This window comes from Drosophila miranda, assembly GCF_003369915.1.
Source record: "Drosophila miranda strain MSH22 chromosome Y unlocalized genomic scaffold, D.miranda_PacBio2.1 Contig_Y1_pilon, whole genome shotgun sequence".
NCBI classification, from domain to species: domain Eukaryota; kingdom Metazoa; phylum Arthropoda; class Insecta; order Diptera; family Drosophilidae; genus Drosophila; species Drosophila miranda.
The window spans coordinates 28712601-28723841 of record NW_022881603.1 but is presented as its reverse complement, the minus strand read 5'-3'; positions in this window follow the sequence as shown (position 1 = coordinate 28723841).

Below are 11241 nucleotides of genomic sequence, written 5' to 3'. Positions count from 1 at the left end.
TTTACCGTGCTAGGCACGTGATTTTCTCCCTCCACCTCACCCTTCTCCCTCATTAGGGTTCCCACAAGGCAAATGTCATTTTGATAGTTAGTTATTGAGTCCTCCTCTAGGCCATAATAATCATAATAAGAATGTTCTGCCTAATTTATGCCATAGTCGAGTTTTGCGCATTATATTTTGCGGTTAACGGAACTGTCGGAACACGCTTTCATCAGCTTTCCATGTCATGTGGAGAGAGAACCAAGTTACTCCACTTGGTTCGTCTAGTATGGGCTGATTATTAACGATATATTGGCTGTTGGATCTATGAATCATCGAAATCATTTATTTTGTATGTTACTGCATAAGAGGTATCACATAGTCGAAGTCTCTTTACTTTTAAACTTCCATGACTGCTCCATGACTAACGCTTGCATAGTAGACTCCCCCTGTCATTGCATGTGATGCATGTCAATCCAGAATATAGTACAAGACATACCTTTGCCTCTGCATTGATTCTGATAAGCGGGTGTCAAAGATACGCGGTTGATGGACATGGGAACTGGCACTACAGGGGGCAGAGTGAAGGCTAGAACGTATCTATCAGTCGGTGAGTGCGAGGGTATCCCCAACGTCACACGGCAGGGCTTGTTCACAGTTTTGTGGTGCCAATTGGCAGTAAAATGAAATACTACCACGAGTGCCACGAGTATCAGGGAACCCCCATTAACCACATGAAATTCCAAATTCCATTAACTCTACCATTAACGGAGAACAAAGAGAAGGGCAGATACATAGGAACGGAAATTAGGACGGGGTGGAAACAGAGACCATAAAGCGGTGGTGCAAATTGCAAGTAAATCTGTGTCAGCATTTCAGCTGGCTCTGGCTGCATCAGTTTCAATTTTCCGAACTGCTTTTCCCCAGCCAATCTGATGGAAGGGCAGAAGAGGCAGACGCAGAGGGGCTGCCAGAGGGCTCACAAGATGGCCGGCGCACAAAGGGAGAGCATAAATAACGGCATCATTCCATTTCCGCGAACATAAAATTGAAAAATGTTGTGCAAATTACGTGCAAATACCAAAAACAGACCCAAAGAACCATCACCGACATCGCAATGAAACGCGCTGCAAATGTTGCGGCCGGAAACTGTTTCTTCGTGTTTGTGTTTTTGCATGTGTATGTGTGTGTGCGCACTGCTCTTTATGTGAATGGCTGTGTGCGTTTGCGTCATGTGTAACGTGCCAGAAATTCATATTCGTAGAGGTGTGAGATTGTATGTACGGATGGAGGTTGTACATACTTTTTTTTTGACGGTCAGACACCAATAGTATAGCAGGATTTCGGAACGTGTACCTCTAGCTATGCTCTAACTAGCTCGCCGGAATGTCGTGGGATCTTTCCTACTCTCCTATCTGCTATACGAACACATTCGCAAAGATGTTTTAGGTACACTTGATTTAATGTTCAAAAGGAACTCTACCAAAGAAATCAAAAAGAAAATAATGTGAATTTTAACTAACTGTTTAACCGACTACCGACAAATAGTCAGGCTATATTCCGTCGCTCTTGGGGAACTCAGATGACTTTGACCCCTTCTCTACCCTCCCTACCTTTGTATGCCGTTTAATCGACAGCATAACCCTAATCGAGCGCATCTCTATTTGATCATCGGACTTCCTCAGGCACTACTCAGTACAAACACGAAAGGTTTAATGTTCCATTATTATCTACTAATTATTATTTAATAATTCAAAATTTAAGGGTTTGGACTTCATGGTTTTCCAGATAAGTATAAACTTAGCATAAAGTAATTAAATAAAGAAGGAGGAAATAGTATCCAGTTATACCTAGTTATATGTATATATGTATATAGGACTTATGTGTAGAGAATATGGCGTAAAAGAAATTAAATTGGAAAGAAGAGAAAAATATGATAATTATATAACTAGAAGGCAAACGTAAAAGAAAAATTAGTAGCCGATCCGCTTTCAATTATGGCACGGATATGGTTGTTTTATATACCGGAATAGAAGTTTTATAAGACAGATATATATTTCGAAAATACTCGAGAATTCCGTTTAAGGAAGTTTCGTAACTCACTCATACTTTATACGAATTATCCGGCGTGTCCGTTGAGCTCAAGGGGGACGTAGGAACATATTCTGAGGAAGGGAGAAAAATTATGAATATACAGGTCTTCACTTCTAATTCGGATGAAACACCGATTTTCTTACCATTTCCATACCCGTACGACGACGACTTGCCACTCAACGGTTGATCTTAAAAAATGTGGTTTTCATTTGCGCTAATTTCTAATTATGGGTAATTATATACATTATTGGTTTTTTTCTTTTTAAATCTATACAAAAAATCTATACAATACAAAAATAGTTAGTGCGTAGCCTAATCTTTAATAAATGGAAAATCTCACGACGAGACTCAAAACTAATACTTTGGTACATTTTCACACGACGACTATTAAACGGCAGTGTGGATCGCCGCAGAATAATGTTTTATTTTCACAGTTTGAGAACCACTCCACACACTGCGAAGAACTATATGCGAAAGCCTTAGGCGCGCGCTTAATTCATAAGCGAGAAGGGTGACGAGTGCGGCATATTAGTTTCTCCGAATTCGCAAGAAAACCATTCTTCTCGTCTTACTCCAAAATGTACTTCCGCTCAAGTATGCATCCACATAACTTCGGGTTTCACTCTAGTATATCTTTGAACGGCTCTTTCTGGTTTATTTGGTTGTAGTTATCGTTGGTTTAGGTAGATGCTGGTTCCTGGGAAATCCGAGGTCTTTCCCAGATCTACTAAGAAATCGATGGACTTTGACGACCTCGTTCTTGGAGGTGTCGAACGTAGTAAGATTTCCGGCGAAGCAACTCATAGTCTTTACCATTCAGAATCATATTTTGTCCAAAGATTAGGAAATAGGGCGAGTACCCGGTGCTTTGGTGAATGTTGGATCTGAGAGCAGCACTGATTTCCGGTAATTTGGTATCCCAAGTGGAATGATCCCGGCTTATGTAAGCTCTTATAGCTGCTAACACCGATCTATTGAGTCTCTCACTGGCATTCGCCTGTGGTGAATATATCGCCGTACGAATATGTTGTATCCCAAAGCGGGTTAGAAAAGCCTGAAAGGCTCCAGAAACGAATTGAGATCCGTTATCTGTTAATATCACCTCGGGGACTCCAAATGTACAGAACAAATAATTTTCGAGGTAATCGCACACCCGATTGGAAGTAAACACCCTAAGGGGGCATAGGAAATGAAATTTTGTGAAGTGATCTACGATAATAAGTAAACCAATATGCCCTTTCTTGGATCGGGGATATGGACCCAGCAAATCCATATAAAGCTTTTGAAACGGACGATCAGACACCATTGGTTTTCCCATGGGTGGTTTCAACACGGTGTTCGGGTGTTTGGTGTGACGACACACTTCACAATGAGTTACATACTCACGTATTTGCTTGTTCATTTTTGGCCAAAACAAATATCTTTTAATCTTTTCGATGGTTTTCCCTACTCCACTGTGAGCGGCATACACCTTGGGTGAGTTCCCTAGGAATCCACAATTTCCAAGATAGATTATCTACACCATTATTTCCCTGATCAGGTTCGGTTCTTTTGTAGACAAAATCATTGAGAATCTTCAAGTCTGGTAATTTGTCTTGCTTAGCGCGAATATTATCAATTAAGGTCATATATTCTGGTGATTTAAATTCTGCGGCAGATAGATCAACTATCGGACCCTGCTCTTCCATTTCAGAAACAGTAATTTCCTCTTTACGCGATAGGGCATCCGCTACCACGTTTAGTGAGCCCTTCCGGTGCGTTATCTCAAAAGAGAATCCCTGTAGTTTTATGGCCCATCGAGCTAATCTACCAGACAACTCCTTCTGACGCATAAGCCATTGTAATGAGGCATGATCGGTTATCACCTCGAATGCCTGACCTTCTACATAAGCACGAAACTTTTTAATTCCCTTTATCACCGCTAAACATTCTAATTCCGTGACTGAGTAGTTTTTCTGAGCTTTAGTTGCTTCTCGGACATGAATGCTACGGGTAATTCTTCTCCTTCTTCGTTTTTCTGAGCTAACACACAACCAATTCCTACAGTACTAGCATCACATAACAGCAAAAAGGGTTTTGAGAAATCAGGAGTAGACAAAATGGGAGCTGACGTCAAGCACTGTTTAAGTTTTTCAAATCCCTGATTGGCCAAAGGGTTCCACGCATACGCTTTCGGTTTCTTTAATAGTTCTGTGAGGGCGCAACTTACCGTTGCATAATTGTCGACGAAACGACGGTACCACCCAGCAAGACGAAGGAATCGTCGCAATTGTTTCACCGTCTTGGGAACGGGGAATTCTTTAATAGCTTCAATTTTACTCGGATCCGTCTTTACCTGTCCGTATCCAATGATGAACCCCAGATACTTAATCTCACGCATGCAAAAGTGCGACTTGGCAATGTTTATCGTAAGATTAGCCTTTCGTAAGTGTACTGAACTTCTCTCAGTAACATTAAATGGGATTCGAAATCGTCTGATAAAATTAGTAAGTCATCGAGGTAAACAAACACTCTCGTACGCAAGTTAGCAGGTATTACCTTATCCATTAAACGACAGAGGCTTTGTGAGGCATTGGTTAGACCAAAAGGCATAACTTTGTATTGATACAGCGGTCGGTTAGGTATGGTAAACGCGGTGTATTGGCGTGAAGACTCCTCTAGGGGAATGTGCCAATAAGCATGCTTCATATCGAGTCACGTTATGTATTTGGCAGGTGGCAATCGACTGAGTATCCCATCTATATGGGGAAGGGGGTATGCATCTTTTCGGGTATATTTGTTGATCTCTCGAGAATCAAGGCATAACCTATTCTTGTTCCCTTTCTTTACTAGGACGCAATTGCTACTCCATGGACTATTTAAAGGTTCTATCACGCCCAGCTTAATCATCTTCTCTACTTCTTCGAACATCACTTTCTCTTTCGCGGGGGAAATGGGCCAATGTCGTTGTTTGACGGGTACTTCGGCATTGATTACCATAGAATGTTGTATTAGGTGTGTACGACCTAGTCCGTCGCATTCATATGACGGGAAGGTTCTTATTACCGCATCTAATTGGTTCCTTTGTTCTTCATTTAGGGAATGCATTTTAGGCGTTTCCTTCATAATCGTGTCGTCTCTATTCTCCAAACAGCTCACAGTTCCTTCTCGGGTCAATAATTGGGATAGAAGACCGAAATCTTTCCAAAAGTCAACTCCTAAATAAACATCTTGCTTTAAATCTGGTATGATAAAGAACTCTACTTCCTTAACTATTTTACGGAATTCAATCGGAACCACCAATTTGGACACTACGGTACAAGCTTCGTTGCTGGCAGTGCGTATGGTTCCCAAACACTTCTGAGATTGTGGGTGATGTGCTAAAAAGGTTGCTGCTCTCCCACCCAAACAACTAATGGTTGCTCCTGAATCCAGCAAAGCCTTATAAGTTTGCCCTTCGATCATTACCTCCGTGTACAATCGGTTATCTGAACTCAGAATAACTGCTGAGACTAAACGTTTTCGAACAGATTGGACGTTTTTCCAGAACGCTCGTCTCCGGACCGTCGATCGTTTGGGCTTAACTATCAATTTAAACCACGTATTCACATTTTCTGAATCTAACTCTTTGCTCTCCATCGTTTGAGTCGCTACATCTATACCTGTACAAATTTGGTGTAGTATCATATCCGGTTTTACGTCAACTACCCCTTCGGAAAGCCCTCTTAAGGTAGTTGCTTTACTTTCGTTTAGTTGCTGCTCTTGGTCGGATGTACTGACTGGGCTCCGGTCGGTACATCCCGTTTCAAGTTTTTCGCTGGGTTACATTTGACGCATCGAGGTTTATAAATATCCTTAGCACCACAACCATAGCAGAAAATTCGCCTTTCTCCTAAACAATCATCAAAACGATGCCCTTCCTGGTCGCAGTTCCAGCATACCAGTTTCTTACGATAAATCTGCGAAACGTCTTCTTCCTCCATATCTTCATTGTCCGTAAGTATTTCTGCTACATTCGGTTTACTGAATTTACCTCGTGGAAAAGGGTTATGGTTGTCTTTACAGAAGTTTTCATGCTTGCGAACTTCTTCTCTCAGGCCAGTTCGATCGCTGATTTTGAGATGCAAGAGTTCATATCTGAGGGCCGTTTTTGCGTTACGTTTTAAAATGTCTACTAACTTATTTTCGCTAACCTCGTGTGAGAGCCTGGACACTAATTCTTCGACGGCCGTCTGGTAATCGTCAAACGATTCACCCTCTCTCTGACGGCGTTTTCTAATCAACTCCCACAAGTCGAAATCATCTTTAGCATCATCGAATCGTTGTCTAAACGAGGCAGAAAAAGTTTGCCAAGAAAACTGTGGGTTCTTTCTATGGAAGTTCCAAAACCAATCGCTGGCTTTAGACGAGAAAAGCAGATGCATATTGTCACAGAGTAATTCGTAATCGTTATTTAAAGTGGAGGATGTAAGTGAACGAACCCTGTACAGGAATTCGTCGACGTGCATAGCGTCTTTGGATCCGTCAAACTTTAGTCGCCAACTGGCTAAGATATTAGCGGCCTTCCCAGGAGCTATTGCCCTGTTAGAGACATTTGGATGTGGTAATCCCCTTTCCCTTCCATTTTCTGAAGACAACGAGTTTCCTGTTATATTAGGCTCGTGATTTTGCCTTGTCGCTTGCACAGGCGTGCTATCTGAAGCTATAGTCATCCTACCTAATTGTCCGCGTAGATTTTCTTCGATCAAATTCTTAACGAATGAACTTAGCTCCACCATCATATCTTTCTGCTCACCTTTTATCAGGGCTTGTATAACCTCAAGGGTTCTGTCCGGCGTATCTCCTTCGCCCGACCTATGGCTGATACTGCCCAAAGAATTATCCCGAAATTGTTGAGACTGCAACCTAGTATGCATCCCTCTGCGCGATGTAGTTCCCCATCCCTGTTTAGGCCTAGCCCCTCTTGACTTTTGATGTCCTCTCTCTGAAGCGTTTGACTCCGGGTTGGATCCCCCTTCTAACGGCACTATACCCGAACCCATGTCGGGTGGTAATTCGGCTGCTAGAGTATTCTCATCAAACGAAAGTTCCTCCGGATTCAACTCCGCCCTACATACGGGGCAATTTCTGTTATTTTTCACGAATTCTTTCATGCAAGTATCATGATACCTGTGCCCACAAGATGCAGTACATATTAGTTGACTTCTTCTTATGGCTTCTTGACATATACCACAGATCGGGCGTCCACGTCACCCGACGCCTTGCCCCCTGGGATACGTTGTACTGGTGACATGTTAAGGTAACCCAGTAATACGAGTTCTGATCACTAAATGTGGAAATCCCTAATTATAGGACCAAAGCTTCAATAAATTCTACAAAATTTTCCTAAATACCCAATATTTGTCCTTTTCGGGCTTGACTCCGTCCGATATACGCTTTCTCTTGTCGCCGGAATATAACCTCAATGAAATCTAATTTGGTCTATGGTATGTTTATGTGGTCAGTAACCTTGGCAATGGCTAATTTCCAAATCTATATCTAGAAAATTAGACTTCCGAAAGCCATCGATACTCTTCCCTCATAAACTCTTTTGGGGTTATCCTATTATAATTTGGCCGACCTATCCGCCTTTGTGAATAGCTGTCGTATATTCGCAAATTAATTCTGGTAACAAAAAAAATATCAGTTTCCATCCCTTGCTACCTGTCGGATTCTATTTGGTTAGGTATTCCGAAACTCAGAATCTTAAACCCAAAATTCCATCAATATCCTCCGTTACAGTAGTTGGACGGGAAGTATTAATTTTAATGTGGAATTTAAAATTGCAACGAGCAAAGTTTTTGGGGGTTTTAACCAGTAGTAACTCGTACTCTGGCCCCACGTTGGGCGCCAATCTATGTAATGTGCCAGAAATTCATATTCGTAGAGGTGTGAGATTATATGTACGGATGGAGGTTGTACATACTTTTTTTTTGACGGTCAGACACCAATAGTATAGCAGGATTTCGGAACGTGTACCTCTAGCTATGCTCTAACTAGCTCGCCGGAATGTCGTGGGATCTTTCCTACTCTCCTATCTGCTATACGAACACATTCGCAAAGATGTTTTAGGTACACTTGATTTAATGTTCAAAAGGAACTCTACCAAAGAAATCAAAAAGAAAATAATGTGAATTTTAACTAACTGTTTAACCGACTACCGACAAATAGTCAGGCTATATTCCGTCGCTCTTGGGGAACTCAGATGACTTTGACCCCTTCTCTACCCTCCCTACCTTTGTATGCCGTTTAATCGACAGCATAACCCTAATCGAGCGCATCTCTATTTGATCATCGGACTTCCTCAGGCTCTACTCAGGACAAACACGAAAGGTTTAATGTTCCATTATTATCTACTAATTATTATTTAATAATTCAAAATTTAAGGGTTTGGACTTCATGGTTTTCCAGATAAGTATAAACTTAGCATAAAGTAATTAAATAAAGAAGGAAGAAATAGTATCCAGTTATATCTAGTTATATGTATATAGGACTTATGTGTAGAGAATATGGCGTAAAAGAAATTAAATTGGAAAGAAGAGAAAAATATGATAATTATATAACTAGAAGGCAAACGTGAAAGAAAAATTAGTAGCCGATCCGCTTTAAATTATGGCACGGATATGGTTGTTTTATATACCGGAATAGAAGTTTTATAAGACAGATATATATTTCGAAAATACTCTAGAATTCCGTTTAAGGAAGTTTCGTAACTCACTCATACTTTATACGAATTATCCGGCGTGTCCGTTGAGCTCAAGGGGGACGTAGGAACATATTCTGAGGAAGGGAGAAAAATTATGAATATACAGGTCTTCACTTCTAATTCGCATGAAACACCGATTTTCTTTCCATTTCCATACCCGTACGACGACGATTTGCCACTCAACGGCTGATCTTAAAAAATGTGGTTTTCATTTGCGCTAATTTCTAATTATGGGTAATTATATACATTATTGGTTTTTTTCTTTTTAAATCTATACAAAAAATCTATACAATACAAAAATAGTTAGTGCGTAGCCTAATCTTTAATAAATGGAAAATCTCATGACGAGACTCAAAACTAATACTTTGGTACATTTTCACACGACGACTATTAAACGGCAGTGTGGATCGCCGCAGAATAATGTTTTATTTTCACAGTTTGAGAACCACTCCACACACTGCGAAGAACTATATGCGAAAGCCTTAGGCGCGCGCTTAATTCATAAGCGAGAAGGGTGACGAGTGCGGCATATTAGTTTCTCCGAATTCGCAAGAAAACCATTCTTCTCGTCTTACTCCAAAATGTACTTCCGCTCAAGTATGCATCCACATAACTTCGGGTTTCACTCTAGTATATCTTTGAACGGCTCTTTCTGGTTTATTTGGTTGTAGTTATCGTTGGTTTAGGTAGATGCTGGTTCCTGGGAAATCCGAGGTCTTTCCCAGATCTACTAAGAAATCGATGGACTTTGACGACCTCGTTCTTGGAGGTGTCGAACGTAGTAAGATTTCCAGCCCTATGATACGAGACTGTTAAAGCTGTGTCACTATTGTAAGGTCCAAATACCTTTTATTTTTCTTAATCCAAAAGGAATAATGTAGTCCACCAGAACTTTAATTTACTTGGCACGTGTTTGATTGCACAACGTTTTCAAATTCACTTGTATATATATATATTTGTATAAAAAGACACATCCGAATTCGCACAGCTTCACTATAGCAATGATCTAGCCAGAAGTTCTATTACTTGCATTAGCCCTTACGATCGGAACTTTACCTTCCACAACCAACGGGGTAATCGTACGATTTTAGACAAAGCTTACACCTTGCTTCCCTAGGTAACGGAGTAATCGTACGATGCTAAGCAAAGCTTACACATAGCTTCCACGACTAACGGAGTAATCGTATGATTTCTAGTAAAGCTTTAAAACATAACTCCCACAAATCCACGCTGCTTCTCTAAATTAGACATTAAGCTCTTCAATGGAAGCTTTAACTACTGCTCTCTTGTAATTGATCTCTTATCTTGTTTTTGTAAAGAGCAGAGTTAATGTTAAACGCGAGGGCCGTACTTCCCAAGCTGTTCTCTGGAGTTTTAGAGTCACAACTGGCCACCACACATGTGAAAGAGAGGGGGGAGAGAGAAAGTGTGGCAGCTGCATGGGGGTTTTATGGCGACAGAGGCTGATTACACTCGCATCAAACTTTAACGGTAAACAACGTTTGTACATTTTTATACCCGTTACTCAAAATGAGTATTGGGGTATATTAGATTTGTGGTAAAAGTGGATGTGTGTAACGTCCAGAAGGAATCGTTTCCGACCCCATAAAGTATATATATTCTTGATCAGCATCAATAGCCGAGTCGATTGAGCCCTGTCTGTCCGTCCGTCCGTCCGTCCGTCCGTCCCCTTCAGCGCCTAGTGCTCAAAGACTATAAGAGCTAGAGCAACGATGTTTTGGCTCCCGACTTCTGTGATATGTCACTGCCACAAAAATATTTCAAAACTTCGCCCCGCCCACTTCCGCCCCCACAAAGGACGAAAATCTGTGGCATTCACATTTTTAAAGATACGATAAAACCAAAAACGCAGAATCGGTGAGGATGACCATATCTTCTACAGTGCACAATCTGAACCAGATCGTATAATGATTTTAGCCAGAATCAAGAAAACAATTTCATTCTTTCTCGCTCTGTCTCTCTCTAACACACAGGTTTCATGGTCGGTTTTGTCAATTGCAAAATATGAGTTCAAGGATCTCAGAACCTATAAGAGCCAGAGCAACCAAAATTGTTATCCACACTCCTGTGATATCGGACCTTGACCGTTTCGTGTCCAAATTTCGCCACACCCCCTTCCGCCCCCGCAAAGGACGAAAATCTGGGGCATCCACAAATCTCAGAGACTATTAAGGTTAGAGTAACCAAATTTGGTATCCGCACTTCTGTTAGATCTCACTATAAAACGTATATCTCAGAATTTCGCCGCACCCTTTTCCGCCCCCACAAAGGACGAAAATCTGTTGCATCCACAATATTTCACATTCAAGAAAACTAAAAACGCAGAATCATAGATAATGACCATATCTATCAGATTGCTGAATCTGGATCAGATCAGATCATTTTTATAGCCAAAAGGAACAAATCAATTTGCACTGGCTACG